The sequence below is a fragment of the Prionailurus viverrinus genome, chromosome F1, assembly GCF_022837055.1.
Source record: "Prionailurus viverrinus isolate Anna chromosome F1, UM_Priviv_1.0, whole genome shotgun sequence".
In the NCBI taxonomy this organism is placed as follows: domain Eukaryota; kingdom Metazoa; phylum Chordata; class Mammalia; order Carnivora; family Felidae; genus Prionailurus; species Prionailurus viverrinus.
Genome location: NC_062577.1, coordinates 57,958,093 through 57,979,473, shown reverse-complemented (window position 1 = coordinate 57,979,473; position 21,381 = coordinate 57,958,093). Strand labels below are relative to the sequence as shown.

Genomic DNA, 21,381 nt, shown 5'->3' with positions numbered 1-21,381 from the left:
GACCGACTTTATTATCTCCGGTTTTTTAATAGCGGTAAAGCCCACATAACAAAACTTACCACGTTAATTATTTTTAAGTACGCAGTCCAGTAGTGTTGAGTACTGTGGAAAACAAGATGGCGGGTCCAAAATGGAGTCGCCTGTGCTAAACCCCACCTCATCAAACACCGGCAACTCAATTACAGTTTCCACTCTATCAGAGATGGAACTGTAAATGAGCCAATCAGGAACCTCCTAAGCAGCATTCGGTAGGAGATCTGCCTTATAAAATCCCCACCATCCCCTAAATGGAAAGTAACCATCTACTAACCTGGTATAAGTTGCTTGTTCCTGCTCCTTTCTGCCTATAAAAGTCTTTCATTTGTACAGCTCCTTGTAGCCCTTTTCTTTCTTTTTTTTTTTTTTTTAAAGTTTATTCATGTATTTTGAGAGAGAGAGGGAGAGAAAGAATCCTGAGCAGGTTCATCACTGGCAGCTAGAAGGGCAGGGCTCCATCTCACAAACCGTGAGGTTACGGCCTGAGCAGAAATCAAGAGTCAGGCTCTCAGCGGACTGAGCCACCCAGACGCCCAGGAGCCCCTTTCTATCTGCTGGATTGGGTGCCACCTGATTCACGAATCACTGAAACAATAAGACCTTTAAAATTTTCTCAGTTATATGTCCACATTGTACATTCACACTTTTGTGCAACCACTCTCCAGAACTGTCTTCACCTTGCAAAACTGAAACCCATTAAACAGCACTCCTTTATCATCTCCATTTTGCGGAAAAGAAAACTAATGTTAAACCATGTGTAAATGCTGTTATTCAATCATTTCTAACTTATGAACAAATGGCAGTTTGGAATAATTCCATTTAAGAACCCAAGCCAGTTACTAGAAGGGCCAGGTTTCAAGCCTGACTGCAAAGCCCCGACGTAGACCCGGCTGGTGAGACCACCCCTGCGGGAACGCCTGACCACGGACGGCACCCAGGATGAGGGACTAAGCCACGAGGGCAAAGAGAACCTACAGGAAGAAGCACATAGAAAGTGACTTGGACTTTTTCACGTCATTAGAAAGAGGCATTAAAATTGTTCTAAATTATTCTAGGGCAGAGCTGTAGTGTGGATCCAGGTGTGGAGTACCTGACACTGATTCGATTGCCTGGGGGAGGGAGCTTTTTTTTTTTTTTTTTTTTTTTTTTTTAATAATAAGTGGGGCACCTGAGTGGCTCAGTCAGTTAAGTGTCCAACTCTTGATCTTGGTTCCGGTCATGAACTCATGGTTTGTGAGTTCAAGCTTCACGTCAGGCTCTGGGCTGACAGCATGGAGCCTACTTGGGATTCTCTCTCTCCCTCCCTCCCTCTCTCTCTCTCTCTCTCTCTCTGCCCTTCCCCCACTCTCTCTCTTTCAAAAAAATAATAAAAAACATTTTTAAAATTCTTTAAAAACATAATAAAATGCACAAATAGAGTATTTTCTATTCCCTCTCTTCTTTGGACTCTTCGTGTGACTTTACAGATCCTTAGTCGTCAAGGGCGCCCTTCTCAGAAACTGTGAGGCTGCCGTCAGCCTTGCGGGTGGATCTTCATGAGCGTGAAATGCATCAGGAGGCAGGAGAGTTGGGGAATGAGCTGCACCCCAGAGCAGGGTTGCAGAGGTCATTCGTGCATTGCCCTGAGGCAGAGACAGGGGTGAAGTCACTGCACCCGATGGCCACTGTCCTCCCATGGCTCAGACAGTGGCCTCGGCGGGCACTCTATAGTTTTAATATTCATGCACACCTCCCCTTGAAGGGTCCACACCCTCTGGAAAGTCCCTTTACCCACTGGCGTGTTCAATCAGTGGTTTTCCCCTCGACCCCTCCTTATCTCTGTCATCACCTCTCAGCATATCTCTGCTCCCTGAACACTTCAGCACAGACTCAGGCTTCCTCTTCTTATTACTTTCAGAAAATTCTGTAGGTGGAAAGAAATTTAATTGGTAATAATAAGGCTTTCTATTTTTAGAGCTCCTGCCTTCTGAGCAACCCAGAGAATGCCACAGTTATAACAGAATCAGTTAAAGGGTTGAAAGGGTCTTCCAAAGGTCTTCTAGGGAAGTCCCCTGCCGAGAGGCAAGAGTTTCCTGAAAGCCATCTTGGGACAGGTGCTAGCCTCCTTTAGTCTGACCCTGGGCTCAAACTCAGCTCCATGTCTGGGAGTCTCAATCTCCAGAACCTACACCCACCCCCAGCCAGAACTCTTCTTTCTATCCCCTGCCCTGGTTCCTCTCTCACTGAAAGGGTTGCAAAAGACTCCAAATGTTCTCCCAGCCCTTAGTGTTTCATCCAGTCAATGCCTACACCACCAATACAGTGATCTTTCTAAACCACAGCTCTGATCATACTTGCATTGCTAGGCCAGACATGCAGTGTTATGGGAAGACAGTGGGGATGGGGATTAGGGAGAGTGCCACAAGCTGGGACTCAGAAGATCATAGGAGGTCACCAAAAAGAGCAAGGAGAAGGAGACGTGTCAGCAGAAGGGCACGGCCACTGCAGTCTGGGAGTCAGAAGTGCATGGATGTCGGAGGCACAGCAAGTAAGGCAGAGTTGGGGCGGGGGGGGGGGGGGGAGTGGAGAGGGGCCACCAGATTGGGAGCCAGGACGTTTCCCCCAACAGCAGTGGGTTGCTGGGTGGCAGGAGTCATGGCGGAGGCCTCGGGCAGAGCTAAGTTGAAAGGGCTTGATCCCAAGGAGAGAGGAGGATACAAGTACCAGGGATTATGGCACTAAGGAGATCACAAGACGTGGTGTCATCTCACCCCATTACCAGGGCTCCAAATGCCTCAAACCATCCACCCCGGCCCCCACCGCCCACACATGGATCTGCACAAGTCTTCCCTCCTGGAGTGCAAATAATCCTAGTTACCTGTTGTCATTTCTAAGCCCCGGGATAGCCGGGGCGGGGGGGCGGGGGGGGGGTCTTGGATTTGGAGTCAAAGCCTGGTTTCAAATCTACCACCCAAGAGGTTGCCCTCACCACCGAGATTCACCTTCTTCAGCGCAAAATTACAGCACAAACAGCTCCTTCCCGGAATGGATGGGAAATAATGTATGTGGCTTAGGACACATGGACAGGGCTCAGTCAGTGCAATTTTACCATAAATCGTGTTGCTTTCTCTGGGATTCCGTCCATATTCCCCCGAGAGCGTCCAGGAGTTCTGTGTCCCCAAACTTTAGGCAGGTGTGTGCAAGCTCCAGCTAACAGCACCCCCAGGTTACCAAGGGGTTTTCCTGGGTTCTCTGGCCTGACTTGGATGAGGCTGGCACTCTCGGAGTGGGTTAATGGGGACTGTGTGTGTGTGTGTGTGTGTGTGTGTACAGGTATACCTGCGTATCCCACTTCCGCAGGGGGTAAAGCTGGGGAGAGAGAGACATCAAAAGGGCAAATGAATGTCAGAGGTGGAGCCAAGCCCAGCAAGAATGGGGTTAAAGTAGATGAGCAGCAGGAGGTCTAAGGGGAGGGGCCAGGGTCCCCCTTGCTCAGTCCTGACAGAAAGCAGGTGCCATGGAGAGTGGGCATGGCAGATTGCCCACAGCTTCTCGCACGCTCCCACTCGGGCCAGGATCCAGGATGGAGTCCTTGCCCTGGTGCGTTACCTCTGAGCTGGAGAACTTCTGCAGGGCTCAGGGCTGGGGGCTAGATGGAAGGGAGTGGGTAAGTCCACTAGCTTTCAGGGACCCACCAATACTTCCCAGAGCTTCTTTGGAGGATAGGCTCTGTGACCCCATGCTTTTCCGTGACATCACTGTCAGTGACCTTTGGGGGCCAGTAGGGTGGAGTCCGAGGGGACGGGTACAGGCCATGATTCTCTGGTGGTCACAAAGGTTGGGATTGTCAGCCGCCCAGAGCTGGAGGGCAGCCTCAATGGGCACAATGTTTCTTGCTGGACTGGGAATGGCTTCCCTGCCCCGGGATATTGCAGAAATAGTGGACCTGTTGTCTTCACTCCTTCTTTATATTAAAAAGCACATTGTTGAGCACAGAGGCTGTGTGTGTGTGTGTGTGTGTGTGTGTGTGTGTGTGTGTGCACGCACACACACACATAAGTGTAAAGAGTCGCGGAAAATGGCATTTTGCTTTTAGAACAAATGATGATGATGTGAAGTGGAAAACTTGCAACCCAGCCAGCAGAGAGAACTGTGTTTGTGCTTTTCAGAAGCCTTGGGAAAAAGAGGAGGAAAGAGGAGGGGGAGGCGGGGGTAAGACTTCCGCTGATGTTTCAAGAACACCAAACAGCGCTGGGAGAGATCAATATGCCCGATGAGTCCAAAGCTGATTACAGCAAACACAGCCAACTGCCCTGTGTTCACTTAAAGTAATAGCCTTAAACACTCGACGGAAATAACTCAATTACCTTATTGATTTGGGATTTCAGCCACCTCCCCCTCCCCCAACATACAACACACATGAACCCTACTACAGACCCATACATGGCATTTTTTGTTGGCTTTGCCTCTTTTTAAAGAAAACTAATGTCATTGGCATGACCTGCACCACCAGCTTGGGAAATAAAGCCACCCCTGGTTTTTTATGTGCGCGTTACTCACCCAGGTGCCCCCCTGCCCAGATTGAAGGATCTCATAACATCTCTCCCGGGACCTCCTCCCCGAAAAACTGAAGAGCCCCAGGTGCTCGCTCAGCCCAAACTGGTTAGTGTAAAGAAATAATTGAGAAACCCGATCAGCTCACCAGCAGCCCCCTCCCCCATTTGCCACTGCTATTGCTTCCGCCCAGGCCACATGGTGCGGTTGCTGAAGTCACGCACCCCCCACGCTCCCATGTCACCACTGCTGTGCGGCGCCTGGCTGACCCAGACCCCACACAGCCAGCAGAGTCTCCTGAGGGCGGACAAACCCGTACGCACCCACTCGTCCCCAAGCCGTGTCCTCCAAAGAAGGACGGGGCAAGAGGCTTCAGGAAAGCCAGGAGCATCGCTACGCGAAGACTTTCCCCTGGAGACCCCTGATGCTGTGTCCTGAGAACAGACTCGGCCAGGGCCATCAAAGCCATCACAGGCAACTTAAACCGTTGACTTGCAACAGCTCAGCTGGAAAGAACCTCATACATCATCCAACCAGCCCTCTGTCCTGGAGAACGAGGCCTGGCAAGATGAGGTGGCTTTCTAGCGTCCCATCTCCAGCCCGGGGAATGTGCTTTTGTGGGGGGTGGAGGGGAAGTGAGGTTTGATTGTCGGAAGGCCTCGGAAGGCATATAATTGCACCCTTAGCTACCTGAGTGAGGACAGGACAAAGTCATGCCTGTGCCAATGCCTGGCCAGCTCAGCCACGGAGCTCGGCCACGGAGAAGTCGCTGGTGGGCCTCTTCCCACCTCCTGGGAAGCCCCTTCGTCCCAGGCAAGCCCTAGACTCTGTCTGCTTGTCAGCCTTCCCTCGCCCTGTGTTCCTGGATTTTCAGGCTCCTCCTGTCAGCTGGCTCCTTCCCACTCATTCAAACCTTTCTAAGATTTAAAAAAAAAAAAAAAAAAAAGTCCCTTTTCCAACATTTTTCTCTCCGCCCTCCTCACATCTCTGCCAGTCCCTTCTCTCCCGCTCTGTCCTTCATTTCTCTTCCCTCGGAAAAAGTTTACATGGACACCTCCCGTCCCCATGCACACACTCACGTCCATCTTCCTGGCATGTGTGTCGTGGGAGAAAGGTGACAGATTCCAGAGCATCCTCAGAGGCCCCGTGGCCGCGTGTGGAAACGTCTGGTGCTCGCTAAGCACTGGGAAGGTGGGGGTGGGCACAGGAAGGAGGGCAAAACCAGGCTGCTGTCCCCAGAAATGCCCATGGCCCTGCGGCTCTGCGGGGGGCCAGGTGGGAGGGGTCTCCTGGAGGGTTCCAGGTGTCCAGCTGCTGAGACACAGGACACCCCAGAGCCACTTCGTTAGGTACAAGGGGGGGCATCTGTTCCACTGCTTCAGGCTGAACAGTCACCAGCACCTGCCCCTCCCTGACCCCCACTGGTCAAGCTTCCCGTGGCGGGTAGGAGTTTCTTTTTGACACGGGCCGCTCAGACTTTTACGCCCTTGCAGGAACTTACTTGGAAGCCCAACGGGAAACTTTCTCTCCCTGACACTGACCGCGTGTTATTTACTGGGGAAGGAAAAGAAAGGGAACCAGAGTGTACCGGACACCTACTAAGTGCCAGCCGTTGTTCTAGGAGTTCGAGACACAACAGTGAGTAAGACCCATGTGTTCCCTGCCCTCGTGGGCTTCCGTTCTAGTAGCAAAAACATACACAGGTGCACAAACATAATAATTACAGATCGTAAGAAGTGCCAGGAAGGATTGCCAGGGCGTGACACTCAGGACGGCACCAGGGACATCCCTAGGGTGGCGGGAACGTCTCTCTTAGAAGGTGACGTCTCACCTGAGACCTGAACAGTGGGGAGGCGGACAAAATTCGAGACGGAACTGAAAGCCATGCATTGTGGTGGCCATGCTATTGTCATCCGCAGTTTACACATCAGGACACTGGTGACCCGGAAGGTGAGCCAATGTGCCCAGTGGCAGGCTACCGGCCGATGTGAGTGACACCAACGCGTGCTTTCTGTTACCTTCCCCGCCTTGGGGTCCTTGTACCTTCTCTCCCGAATCACAAAAGACTCCTGGAAAGCAAGCTTTGGAGTCTCCGTACGCAGGTGTTATGTGACCCTGCTTCGAGATCTGTGTCCAGCCGCGGTAAGGTGGACGTGCGAGGTCCTACCACTATATGCACGAGGAAGGTCGAGGCTGCTCTCTTTTCTCCAGGTTCTTGGAAGACAAGCCAGGGTATAACGTACCGCCCGGGCATGACATTTGAGAGAAGTGCAGGGCAGGGAAGGGGGCTGAGGTCAGCATCCTTGCTCCCAGAGCTCTGCGGTGAGCTGGCCCCACAAGGACAGGGTGGTCTGGCCAGGCACACAGGAGGGGCCCAGTTCACTCCAGGCACCGTGTGAGCTCAGGCCGGAAGCTGCCTCTTCCAGAAGAGACCAAGGGGCTGCAGGAGGCTGCCTGGAAAAGCTGCCAGAGCTCTCCGTGACCCCCACCACGTGAGAAAGTGGAAGCATTGGTCCAGGACCCTGCGTTAGTCCACCGGTTGACATTTTCTGACCGTTTAAGTCGCGGGTCCCGAGTACTGGACGAGTCGCTGTGGGGGCATTCAAAGAGCACAGGACCATGATCTCAGTGGTACAGGACTGGCAAACCTCCTTGGGGAGAAGTTCTCAAGGTTCTGAGTCAGCTGGAGAGCACTTGTGCCCAGCCACCAGGCAGCACATTGAAAGCCACGTGACACAGGCAGGCGAGGCTGTGAGGGAGGGCTTCCTGGAGGAGGTGGGGCCTATGTGTGTCAGGTTGGAAAGGTGGCGAGAGAGCCACATTGGCAGAGAGGTGGCGGGAAGGACACTTCCAGTAACGGACATGCCATTTGCCAGACCACAGAGAAAGGCCAGGTGAGGGGCAGACAGGGAGAGCGCAGGCACGGAACTAGGGACGCCAGGATCCAGCGGGTCGGGGAAGAGGGACTCACTGAAGGTTCTTGAGCAAGGCAGTCACAGGGTAAAATCCTAATAGCCATTCCTCACTTGCGTGCAACACTTTGCAATATTCGGGTTCCTCCACATACACGGTTTCCCTTGATTCTCACAACCACCCCATGAGGGACGAAGTTACCGCTGCCTCTGTCGCTGAACAAATGGGTGAGAAACGTTGGAAAGACACGCCCATCATCACACATCTGAGGGAAGGAGCCAAACCTGGAGCCCCACCCCTCGGCCTGTGTAGAGGGGGGAGCTGGGCAGCCTGGAAAGGGCACGGCTTCTGAAACCAGACAGATCTGAGTTCCGATGCTGACACTGCTGGTCACCACTAAGCTGTGTGGCCTGGGACCGACTATCGACCTCTCTGAGCCTCAGCTTTCTTCATCTTTAAGCTAAGAACAACACTACCTTAGAGAGACGCAGGTGCGTTGGGAGGCGGAAAGTCACGACAGCCTCTGGCACAGCACGGAGGTCCTACGGGTACAAGTCGCCCTCCTCTTTCTCCGCTGTTCCCCACTCAGGTCCTGAACAAGCCAGGTCGTTAACCCACTTCCCTCTGTCCCTCAGCGGGGCCAGGGAGGCTCTGGGGGCAGGTCGTTCTGGCCCCATGACCAAGCGGCACGGTTCTGCATCCCGCCTTCTACAAGGTCACGGCCGGCCCGAGACACACAGGGGCCTCACAGCAGCTGGAGGGCACTGAGACCATCAGACAAGTGGGGAGGGGGGAGGGGGAGGAGGGGGAGGGTGCCGGGGCGGGAAACAGCTGGACCACAGGTCTGAGGAACCATATAGCACACTTTTTCCACTGCCCCTTGATACAAAAGGCCCAGATTTGGTTTATTTTTTTTTTTTTTTAACAAAACAAACAGGATCTGAAATAACAGCCCACACAAACGACTTCTTAGAAACCTCACCCTTGACTTATCGTTGGGAATAAAAGCAATTTTTTATCCTGGCCAAGCTCTTTATTCTTTTTGGAACATTTTCATATACATTATTTCATTTGATCCTCAGGACGCTGAAAGGGAGACAGGCAGGCTTTACTGTTCCCGTTGAACAGATGAAAAATCCATGGCTTGGCGTGGGGGGGGCGGTGCGGGCAGAGCTCCCCACTCACTGCCCGCGGCGCCCTCTCCTCGCTCGCTCGGTGCGCGCAACTCAGACTCCACATCCACCCCTTGATAAGCCCCGCTCTGATGCCTGAAGCCCTCCCCCGTCCCGTTCAGCTACTGAGTCATCAGGCATGCTCACGGGAGGCGCTCGTACAACTGGAGGGCATGACGGAGCAGTTTTGAAAAGAGTCAGCCGCCCTGGGCACCGTGGGCAGGCGCACTACACTCCCCACCGTACCGTCGAGGGTCCCTAACCCACCACCCTGCCCAGGAGCCCCTTCCTCACTGCTCCAACCACCCCTTCCTACCCTCTGTCAACCCGGGACCCTCAGAAAAGCAGCAGACTGCTTTAGAGTCAGGTCGCCTGAGGGCCAAGCCTCTAGCTTCCGCTTGAGAATTTCGGTAAGTCCGTCCGCCCCTGGAGCCCCGCTCAGCAAGCCTAAGGGGAGGCGAGGGCTGCCGACCCAGGCTGCCGATTGGCTCATACGTACACACGACCTGCTTCCCAGCGGAGAGAGCAGCTCGGGATGAGAACAAATGAACACAGCTGAACCCCTGTGGGCTCCAGGCACATAGGCCATCTCAGGGAATGCAACTGACAAAGTCCCCTGGCTTCGCTTGGCCTCTGTTCTAGGGAGGGGAGACGGCAAAGCAAAAATGAGTCCAACCAACCCATGAACGAAGAGGCAGGCTAGGTGCTGTGCGCTATTTGAGAAAAGAGCATTATAGGGTAATGGGGATGGAGGTGCCGGGAAAGACAGGGAGGCGTGCAGGTTACTATTTTAAATAAGATTGCCATGAGCTTCGTTGAGAAGTTGACGGTTAGGCAAAGATCCGAAGGAAGAGGGGAGTTTGCGTACGGGTATCTGGAGAAAAGGCTTTCCAAGCAGAGGGGACAGCCAGAGCAAAGGCCCTTGGGAACAGGGAGGAGGCAAATGTAGCTGGAGCAGAGGACGCAGGGGGGGAATAGTAATAGATGAAGTCAGAGAGGGAACGGGGCCAGGTTCTACAGTCACAGAGGGTTTTACAGGACATTGTAAGGATTCTAACCTTTACTCTGAATTTGGAGGCTTTTAAGCAGAGGAAGGAAATGACCTAACTATTAGCACTATCACTCCAGCCACTCTACTGGGGACAGAAGGTACGGGAGCGGGCAAGGGGGACACCTGGGACACCAGTGAGGGGGCTGCTGCAGAAATCCTGGTGAAAGGTAATGGAGTTTCAACATGGCGGCAGCAATGGAGATGGGAGGAAGAGGCCCGCACCAGCCATGTTGGAAAGGTAGAGCCGACAGGACTTCCTGATAGGTTAGGTGGAGGGTTAGGGCCGGGAGAAGAGAGGGGTGTAAGGTACTCACCAGGGCCTGGGCCCGAACAGCTGGGAGAGTGGGAATGCCATCACCTGAGGGGGCAGGACTGTGGGGAAGCAGGTGGGCATGAGGGATGCGGGGCTCGGGTTTAGATGTCCACTGGATGTGCAATGGAGGCAGATGTTGAGGTCACATGCCACTGAAGCCAGCTGCCGTGTCCTTGCTGATAACCGCCAGTCCGCATCCACTGCCCCGCCCCCAGAGCAGCTGGCCCTCGAGGACAGCTTACCCGGCAGCCTCATGCTGTGGTCACTGGGCACCCAGCCTTCCAGGCCGTGCCCCATGGACCAGTCTCTGTCACAAGGCAGCGCTGAAGGTCCCGAGGCTCGTGGCACAAAAAGCAGCCTCAGGGAAGCGTTTTCAGACCAAAGCCGACGGCGTCCCAGAAGTCAGCACGCTGTCCTTCCTGCCCACAACAGCTGTGTCCAGTAGAACTTTCTGCAGTGATAGAAATGTTCTGTATCTTTCCTGTCCAATGTGAGAGCCACTAGCCAGGTGTGGCTTTTGAGTACTTGAAATGTTGGGACGCCTGGGTGGCTCAGCCGGTTAAGCGTCTGACTCTGGATTTCAGCTCAGGTCATGATCTCATGGCTCATGAGTTCGAAACCGGAGCTGGGCTTTGCACTGACAGTGCAGAGCCTGCTTGGGATTCTCAGTCTTCCTCGTTCTCTGCACCCCTCTCCCTCTCTCTCTCTCTCTCTCTATCTAAATAAATAAGTAAAGTCAGAACAACTGAGAAATTAACTTTTTTGTTTTAATTTTAAGTAACTTAAATCTAAATAGTCATATGTGGCTACTGGCTACCATGTGGGACACCACAGCCCTAGGTGGTCCTTCCCACTCCACGCCATCTAGCAAAACTGGGCTCACCCTTCAAGGCTTCATTCCAAGGTGTCCAACCTTCCATCTGTTCATGCAAAGAGACAGACCCCTCTTCGGTTCTCCTATAGTGTTTCATACGTATTTTTCATATGTCAGTATACAGGAATGATTTGGTTGCACGTCTACCCCCCAGTAGACTGTGGGCTTCCTGCAGGCAGGGATCTCTTTCTCATCTCTGTAGTGCCTGGACTGGAAAATGTCTGGCACATAATAGGTGCTAAACAAATAACTGTTGAATGACTAGATGAGTGAACAGGTACATGCTTCACGCTTGTGCCCAATCTTTATTTCTTATTTCCACTAAGTGTAGAGGAGTGTGGGAAAGGTCAGAGATGGGAAACCAAAATCCGTTCGATTTTCTCATGAGCCCCATCTTCCTCCGACGGCAGAGTGAGGGACAGAAAGAGCAAATGAGGTCAAGACCGGGTTCAGAGTCCACGGCCCCTGTCTGCTGAAGCAAACTTGAAGGCATTGGACTTCAGCAGAACGTCAGGGACTTCAATATTAGACCAAGTACCTACGAGGGAATTTCTAACTTTGAAGCCAAAAGAGGGGAAAAAAGGTTTTGGTCTTTTTTTTAATATAATTTATCATCGAATTGGCTTCCATACAACCCCCAGTGCTCATCCCAACAAGTGCCCTCCTCAGTGCCCATCACCCACTTTCCCCTCTCCCCCACCCCCCATCAATCCTCAGATTGTTCTCTGTATTTAAGAGAGAACAATGGTTTGCCTCCCTCCCTCTCTATTTGTAACTGTTTTTCCCCTTCCCCTCCCCCATGGTCTCCTGCTAAGTTGCTCAAGATCCACATATGAATGAAAACATATGACACCTGTCCTTCTCTGACTGACATATGTCACTCAGCATAATACCTTCCAGTTCCATCCACGTTGCTGCAAATGGCAGGATTTCATTCTTTCTCCTTGCCAAGTAGCATTCCATTGTATTGATATACAAAAAAAGTGGTTTTTTTAAACAGATAATCATGACAAAATCATTTTGAGTTGATAAGGTGCTGCATTTGATGCAGGCATTTTTGTCCATGAAAACTACATGATTTTCTGCTTTATGGTTTAGTGTCAAAAGCCATATTTGAGGCTTGTTCTTTAAATCAACTGTATCTATTGCTGAGCTCAGTGGCTCAAACTGAATCACCAGAAGTGATGAAGCTGGGCTTTGGCGCGCTGGCACCTCCAGGTCTGGGTCCCGGAGGGGCTTACTAAGTGTCTTTAAAGCTAACTGCAGGCCTGGGGCACGTGGGTGGCTCAGTCGGTTAAGCATCGGACTTCGGCTCTGGTCACGATCTCACACTTCGTGAGTTTGAGCCCCGTGTCAGGCTCTCTGCTGTCAGCACAAAGCCTGCTTTGGATCCTCTGTGCCCCCCCCCCCCCTCTCTGCCCCTCCCTGGCTTACTCTCTCTCAAAAATAACATTGGAAAAAAACTAACTGCAGGCCTGAGCTTTTCAGAGAGTATTATTATTATTAAAAGTTTCATCTCTCTCTGCAAATAGTGTTTGTGTATTTCTGTGTGGAAGGTATGAGGGTTGTGGAGAGCACAACATGGCCCCTGTTCGTGAGACGCTAACACTCTAGGTAAGAATTACAAGAAAAGTGATCTTGCGTCGGGAAGAAACATGGCTTAAGGGCTTTGCTGTAACTATTAGTTTGGTAAATACTAATTTTTCCATAGATCAGACATTGACTGGCAAAGACCCAGTGTCTCCAGATAATCAAATTAAGCCTTGAGAGGGTGAGAATGAGAAGAGGGGGAAAAGAGAGAGTTGGAAAACCGAACAATGAGAAGGAGATGGAGATGATGCAGATGATGGAGATGACAGAGATGGAGATGATGCATATAATGCAGATGATGGAGATGATGGAGATGGAGAAGATAGAGAAGATGGAGATGATGGAGATGATGGAGATGCAGATGATGGAGATGATGGAGATGATGGAGATGGAGATGATGCAGATAATGCAGATGATGGAGATGATGCAGATGATGCAGATGATGGAGATGATGGAGATGATGCATATGGAGATGGAGAGTGGGAGATGGAGGGGGGGAGGGAGGAGAGGGAGAGTTTGGGCCCAAGATGCCTCTGACCGTGGTTGCTTCTTCTATTCCAAACAGCTGGCTGGGTGTTTGGAGTTTGCGATGACTCACCATGTAGGCGGGGTGCCGAGGGAAGAAAAGAGAAAGCCACAGAAGATGGGAACCCCCTTCGGGCCCCTTGGGGTGTGGCTCTGGCGTTCTGTCTCATGGCCTCACACAGCCCAGCCTTCGGCGCTCGGGAGCCATTTTATGAGGTGGTTTCAGAGTCCCCCCAAGTTCCCTGGGGGTTTCCCCTAGGACACAGGGACTTCAGTGTCCTTGGTTGTAAACCTGAGTGACCACACATCAAGCCTCCTAAAAAGGGAGCAGTGTTCCCTTGTAAAAATGGGGGTGTTAGCTTGAGTCTTCCTCCCAGAAGAGGAAGGGAGGAGGGAGCAGAGAGGACTGACCTGAGCACAGATGCTCATCTGGGAGCTGAACTGCAAAGCCTGACACGGCCGGGACCGTAAGGTCTTAGTTCCACGCGCAGGCTCAGTGGGTGCCTGGGCCTCGTGGACTGAATTCTGTCTCCCTCCCTGCAAACAAAGTCCTATTCCTAGTACCTCAGAATGTGACCATGGAAACAAGGCCTTTAAAGAGACGATGACGTGGGTGTCTGGGTGGCCCCGGCAGTTAAGCGTCTTACTCTCGGTTTGGGCTCAGGTCATGACCTCACTGTCTGTGGGTTCAAGCCCCACATCAGGCTCTGTGCTGACAGCTCAGAACCTGCTTGGGATTCTCTCCCTCCCTCTCTCTCTGCCCTCCCCCCCCTTTGTCTCTTTTCAAAATAAATCAATAAACTTAAAAAACATTTAAAGAGACGATGATGTCAAAATTGAAATAAAAGTGTTAGGGTGGCCATAATCCAATCTGCCCCACGTCCTTATAAGAAGAGATTAGGACACGCAGAGAGACACCGGGGGTGGGGGGGGTGTGCCCAGAGGGATGGCCATGTGAAGAGACAGCAAGAGAGCAGCCACCTGCAGGCCAGCCAAGTGGAGAGTCCTCTGGGAAACCAACCCTTGTCAGCACCTTGATCTCGGGCTCCAGATTCCAGAACTGGGAGAAAATCGGCTCCTGCTGTCTGAGCCACCCAGTCTGTGGCATTTTGCCACAGAAACTCCACAGACTCATGGAGAGGGGATCGGAGTGCATCATGTGGTCTGAGGGAGGGGCCCTGGGAGCTCCTGCAATGTGGCGCATGTCCTCCACTGGCCCTGACCCCAGACAGCCACTACGAGAAGCCGACATCTGAGTTCTTCCCACATGCCAGATTCTAGGCTAGGTTACTTTCTATTCTGTTACCTCACGTAATTGTTAATACACACCTGAGGCTTAAAGCAGTGAAAGGGCTTGGTTTCCCCAAGGTCACCCGCCTGGGACCAGCTGGACCCAGTATGGAAGCCCAGGCCCTCTGATTCCAGGGGCAGCCACACCCTCAAGCTTTTATTTATGTTTTTGTTTATTTATTTTTGAGAGAGAGAGAGAGACAAAGCGGGAGCAGGGGGGGGGGGGCAGAGAGAGATTGGGGGATGCAGAATCCCAAGCAGGCCCCAGGCTCCATGCTGTCAGCACGGAGCCCGACACGGGGCTTGAACTCACAAACCACGAGATCGTGACCTGAGCCAAAGTCGGATGCTTAACCAACGAAGCCATCAAGGCGCCCCTCTCTGGAGACTTTAAAAGCCAGGAATGTTAGGGACTGCATGCCACTCTGTCTTTCCAAAGTCCCAGGAACACAGTCACCCCTAACCGTCCACTGGAGTTTCTGTGTACGTATTGTGACACAGAGAAATCTTTATTAAGTCCTACTTCTATTTTTACTGGGCGCTCTAAGCCAAACCCTTCTCTGACCACCTACGCTACTTAGTAGCTAGTTAAGAGCCATATACAACGCCAAAGATATTACTAAGGAATCATTTAAGAAAACGTTACATTGGACTCTTGCACAGTGGGATCTGACCTCCGGCACAGTCAGAAATCCACATAAAAGTTTTGATTCCCCAGAAACTTAACCACCAATAGCCTACTGTTGAGTGGAAGCCTTACCAATCATATAAACAGTCAACTAGTACATTGTTGTATGTTATACATATTATATTATAATATGTATGTTATACATATTATGTTATGTATATTATACATATTGTTGTATGTTATACATATTATACATATAGTATATGCTGTATTCTTAGAAGACAGAAAAAAGAAAATATAATTAAGAAAATCATAAGAAAAAGTACATTCACAGCACTGTGTTGTATTTATCAAGACAAATCCACATACTATGTGGACCCGCGCAGTTCAAAGCCATGTTGCTCAACAGACAACTGGATTGCTTTCTGGATATTAGCCTCCTTTTTTCTCCTTGGCTAAGTTTGCCAAGCCCAATGCTGTCTGGAGCTGCTTGTTAATACCTATTTTTAATGGGATATATTTATAATTGGATGTATTTATAACCTCTTCCTCATGGACACTTGCCTTCTTTCTGGAATCACAGAGGCATTTTAATGAATTGGCTATGATGGAGAAGAAGTGACTAGAAACAGGTTGTCTGTGGAGCTGGAGAGTCCTGACTACTCCTGTACCAGGCACCTGATGCACCTTGTGAAGAAAGGTCTTCACCACTGCCATCTGGTTCCTACTTCCACACGAGATAGAGATAGATCACTCCCAGAAGGGACTGAGGACATCGGTTCCAAGGTTTAGCCAGCCAGTGCTGAAAGAAGCCTTCAGTGGAAATCCCTATGATTGAATTCTGCTTGACAAATATTTATTGTGTATCTATTACATGTTAAGCAGATTCATTGTTTCAATACAGTGCTCTTAGCAAAATCATACAAGCATCAAAACTGAAAGAAATCTTAGAGATGATGTGATTGGATTCCCTTACCTTAGAGCGGAGGGACACAATGCCTGGACAGGGAAAGCGACTTATCCAAGGTCAAGCAATAGGTTCTAGGCAGGCAGACGACCAGACTCCTCCTGAGTCCTGGGCCAACGGTCCTGACGTGCTGTGAGGCAGTCAGACCTCTGAGGGTATCATGTCCAAGTTGGTTCACCACACTGTGGAAACCACGTGCACATCTGGAAAGGACCCATACAAAATAATAATAATAATAATAAGTAACTGAAATTGACAAGGGATGGAAAATTGATTTTTAAATTAAGTAGCGAAGATTCCAGCTGGACATAAGGAAGTACTTTTCAGCTGCCTGCATGATAAAATATCAAAATGAGCAACTCAAAGGAAAGCACGGGGAGAAATTCTCAGAAGGACAGTAGATAAGCATCTGTCTTTGATGGGTGAGGGGTCACCTGCTCCCAAACAGGGAGCCGTAGCAAATGTCTCCATTCCGGCCAGCTCCTAGGATTCCAAGTGCCTTCTATAGGACTCTGGCCAAGCCAACTACTGTTGCTGAGCTCTGCATCATTGGCTCTACAATTTGTTTGAAGTTTCCTCTTAAAACCACTCCTTCACCCTCTTGGTTTTTTTATTTCAAAAAAGTCTTCATTAAATGTATTTTTAAGGGGCCAGGGCAGAATCTGGAATGTCTGAATCTCGGGCTTTTGGGATTTTTTTTTTTTTTTTTTTGCCAGAAGTGACAATGCTGAGGGATTAGAGTCTTGGCAGTAACTACAGGCCCAGGCAAGCAAAAGGTCAAGTGCGGGGCAAAGTTAGTTGACAGACACCATAGATCTCGACAGGCAGGGTCCTGGAGATCAAAGCAGCATTATCAAGCACAGCTGAACTCTGACCTTAGAGCAAAAAGGCCACTTGCTTTCCACCCTTTTTACATAATCTAAATATAGGTCACCTGAAGTTCAGGAAACACATCAGAAGCAAATGAGGGCAGAACCTTGACAGCAGCAGGGTTAGAGATGCAAGGGGCGGCCACTGCTCCCCCCACCCTGGCCTGTGGGGCCACATGAACACCCCAAAGTCACCCTGGGCACATCCATAAAGAAATTTAGTGCATCCAGGTGGCATCCATCCACAATGAGTTACCCTTGTGTCCTCCGGAACTGAGAAAGCACCAAACCCCTGGGTTATCAGGGGATCTATCCTTGCTCCTTTCCTGTTTCTGCAAAAGGCATCTCTGTGATGTCCCTAAATAAACCCCTCAGTCCTCTCCTGTACAAGTCCTCCTGGGACCCAGTTGGGTCTCGGGCTCTCAGCGAGGTCGAGCAGTGGTAAGTTACTCCATCCTGGTCTCCCTTGGTGCTATTCCTCACTCACAGACACTAGCACTGGACAACTAGCCTAACTGTTGCTCCATTTGGAACAAACCTCCATCGCTGTCAGACATGAGAAGGACAGACCCTCACATCTCAGCTAAAGGTCGCCTACTCAAAGTCAGGACAGAAGCACGTACATGATGACAGAGACACAGAGGAACACATTAACATAATGGGCTTCCTCCTGTTCTCGGACACGTGTCACCTTCTGGGCTTTGATTTCACCTTTGGTGTTCAAAGACGTTGGCAAAAGTCCCAGATATTAGCAAAGGGAGGCCAACCTAACAAGAAACCCTACATGCTAAGTCCATTTGTTTGAAGCCCCCCCGCCCCCCGCCGCCCCGCTCCACCTGCCAGCAAAGACGTTGCAGAATTCACATGAAAACGGGCCCCTGTTCTAAGGGATCATAAAGTGGAGCCATTTCACTGGACCCTAGGACTGGTCCCGAAACCCCAACATCCTGCTGACATCACCTGGTTCTGAGTCAAAAGAGAGAAGATCGTGTAGACCAGAATTTTCCTACCTTCACAGCCTGTGCTGCGTTAGGTTCCTGCTTACTTTTGCACCAGAAAAGCATTAAGGAAAAATTTCGTGCTTCTCTGTCCTTCCTCCCCACTTCATCCCAGTAGAGAATTCTTTCTAGATGAAGGACGTATGTGCAGGCCAGCACGTGTGTGCACACACAGAGCACACAAGTCACAAATACTCAGGCTAGAATTTGGCAGGTGGTCAAATCCTTTATCAAATGAACCATTTTCAAAAGATTCCTCAAGGATAACCCCACCAAACTCCAGGTAAACAGTGACGTGCTCACTTGAATCACCAGGAAACCACCAGCACCTTGAGGGCAAGGATTCTGTCATTATTTGGGGATCCCTGCCACCCAACCCTGTGTCCTCACATGACAGTCCTCCAACAAATGTGTCTGTGAATGAATGAATGAATGAATGAATGAATGAATGAAACTCTCTCCCTTATTATGGAGACCATCTCCAGCTACAAGGAAAGGCTTCTTTTCTCTCCTAAATTTCTTCAGGGCCATTTCCCAGCCCCCACCCCACCCCCAGTGCCCAAGTCACATCCCTACATCTAAGAAACTGAAAATAGAAATTTCCAGAACAACGGTAGGATGCTATGTGGCTAGTTCGTGCCAAAGCCAGCTTCTTATTTAGCAGTGCAATTCCACACCAAGTGTCTTCTCTTTATTGTGGTTTTACCATGAATTCAAAGCATAATGCCAAATGTAAGTTCAGAAAGCACCTTTTAAGAAATGAATTTTAGGGGCGCCTGGGTGGCTCAGTCCGTTAAGCATCCGACTCTTGGTTTCGGCTCAGGTCACGATCTCAGGTTTGTGAGTTCAAGCCCCACATCGGACTCTGTGCTGACGGCGTGGAGCCTGCTTAGGATCCTCTCTCTCCCTCTCTCTCTGCCTCTCCCCTGCTCACACACTCTATCTCTTTCAAACTAAATAAAAAAACTTTAAAAAAAGAAATGGATTTAAGGCAGTGACTGCCGACGCTTTTCTACATGATCCCCTGACAGGTGTGAATGTTTTTGTTCGGAGCCAGCTGCGTCAGACGCGGGCTCCTCTGCTGCTTCTCTATCGACGCTCTAGCTCCTGTTGCGAGAACCATGCCTGGCACTTGGGAGCCACTCAGGAAGTATTTCTCGATTTCACAGAATGAGTAAAGGTATAAATGGATGAATGGCAGGCTGACGTCTTCTGTGCTGCCGTGAGACTCTCCAGCCCCGGTGAGCCTCAAAGGCAGAGTCCCACGAGACGGGGCAGTGGTTGTTAAACTGCGGGATTACCAGTTTCCCAAGCCAGAATCAGGGGCTACCTACTCCTTCCCTCTCGTTTACCCACCTTCAAAAGATAGACTCTGTCACTTATGCCTGCTCACCTCCAGGACCAGTTGTGAATGACTTAGTTCTCTGGGCTGGGTGAGACAGGAACTCAACTAGAATGATCTTATACGGAAAGGGTCCCTGGGCAATGCTGTGTCCTTCTCAAGAAGCTTGTGGCTTCTGTCAGGTGCCCTCCTAACACAGCTAGTCTGCCTGGCCCCTCAGGCCTGGGGTTGCTCATGGCTCCCCCTGTGACTCGCCATTCCTACGAGCTGCACCCCTCCCTATCGGTTTCCCTAAACCCTGCTCGTATCATGATAAACAGTCCCTTTATTAAATCCTATATACTTATCAAGTACGAGCGTGCCTTGTCTTTCCTGCTGGGACCCAGACCCGTATATCCACGCTGGTCTCCTTCCTGACCCAAAGTAAACAAACCAAAAGTTCCCAGGTGTTTCTAATCACAGTTTCCTTGCATATACTAGTTATTCAATAAATATTTATGAAGGTAAATCATCAAGTCCTATCACCAATAACAAAACTAACCTCCATCTTTTCCAATTACAGGTCAGTAGATACTTTCCCTTAAATGTCAAAACTTCGGGTTCGAATACACAAGATTTTAAGAAATAAGAATCTCATTGTAGGGGCACCTGGGTGGCTCAGTCGGTTGAGCATCTGACTCTTGATTTCACTTCTCTCTCTCTCTCTCTCTTTCTCTCTCTCTCTCTCTCTCTCTCTCTCTCTCCTTCTCCTGCTCTCCCCCACTCACTTTCTCTCTCTCTCCCTCTAAAATAATTTTTTAAACAACAGTGCTGAATAAATACCATTTAAAAAACAGAATTTCATTGTAAGTTGGTAAGCCATCCATTTCTTACTAGAATCATCGGTCTCCACCTTGGACACATAACAAAAAAGTATTATGCCTGGAGTACTTTTATAGTAATCCCTGGACCCATCCCCCACCTTCTGATTTAATTAGTCTGGAGTGGATCCCAGGCACTGCCAATTTTTTAAAGCTTCCCAAGTGGCTCTAAAGGGCATCTAAGGTTGCAAATCACCTTTCTTCGCAGTACCTACCTTCTCCTTCCCAGGGGTGATAAATGTCTGCTTTAGCCATAATGAGGTTGCAAAGGTGAACAAAAGACTGCATGTACGACTGGAGGAAAGGATACCTAGGGAAGTATTTCAAAAAAATTTCCCTCTTAAACGTAAATTCATTGAATAAATAAAATGAATGAAATTGCAAATAGCACCAAGGTCACAGGGAAGAATCCAGAGCTCGGAGCCCAGTTTTAGTGTCAGCCCAGACCGCAAGCTAGACTCAGTGAGGAGATTCAGAAGTGTTCACGCTTTGGTCCCACCCCCATGGCCCCACCCCCAGACTGACTACTTCAGAATCTATGAGGTGGGTCCCAGGTGACAGTAGTGTTTTTTAATGCCCCAGGTGAGTCTAAAGTGGTCAGAGTTAAAGACTATTAGTCTAGACCAAGCAATTTTTTTTAACACCTTAGAAATTACATCATAGATCATGTCATTCTTTTAACACAAGAAGAAATTCAAATGTTTTCGTATAGAGACCAGCGACACCTTGAAATCTGGTCTAAATGTGATTAAATGGCATTGTTGGTAAGTCTAGCTAAGAATTTTTAGTTGCAATGGGCAAATATGGGTGGGGGGGTGCTGGACAGGACAAGACCAAAGCAAACCAGTAAGCGTACCTGGCTGCCTGTCATTAGTTGGTAACCAGATGTCCCAGAGGGTAACGCTGGCACGTGGGTCTGGATGTGCCCTTTGCCCAAAACTGGTAACTCTCCTGGACACATGGTCCCCAGATGAGATGAGTTCTGTGAAAAATGTTTCTCCAGCAGATGTACGGACCACCAGCTACAGGTTTTCCATTAACACCATGAATCAAAGGAGTGTGCAAGGTTTCCGGAGGAGAAACAGAAGGCCAGCCTGCTGGCCAGCGATGGAGAAGCCGCAAAGGAGCCCACGTTCAGCTCAGCTGGCCCCAGACACAATAAGCTCATGCCGGCCAGACGCTCCTGTAAAAAAGCATCAGTGTATTACCGGTGATTAAATCCCTGTTTGCCTTCAAAGGAACTCATTTCTTAAAGCTACTTCGTAAACTTACATCTTGAAGTGTGCTTTTAATTTATGGCCAAACTACAGTAAAGAGAAGCAACGTAACATGGCACAAGAAGGCTCAGTGAGAGTCTTCTCTGGACAGTTCATTTCTTCACATGTCAGATTTGCCTAGCTTGGTGCTTCTCAACCTCGGC

General features: G+C 50.0%; 1 long non-coding RNA gene across 1 annotated transcript; it reads right to left on the bottom strand.

Moving 5' to 3' along the window:
* Positions 1 to 13,467: 13,467 nt before the first annotated feature.
* LOC125155863 (uncharacterized) lies at positions 13,468 to 21,120 on the bottom strand. The gene is made up of 3 exons (XR_007148387.1): positions 20,818 to 21,120; positions 15,902 to 16,095; positions 13,468 to 13,544 (listed from the first exon to the last, which is right to left on the bottom strand). It is a non-coding gene; the product is annotated as an uncharacterized LOC125155863 (long non-coding RNA).
* Between the last annotated feature and the right edge of the window lie 261 nt (positions 21,121 to 21,381).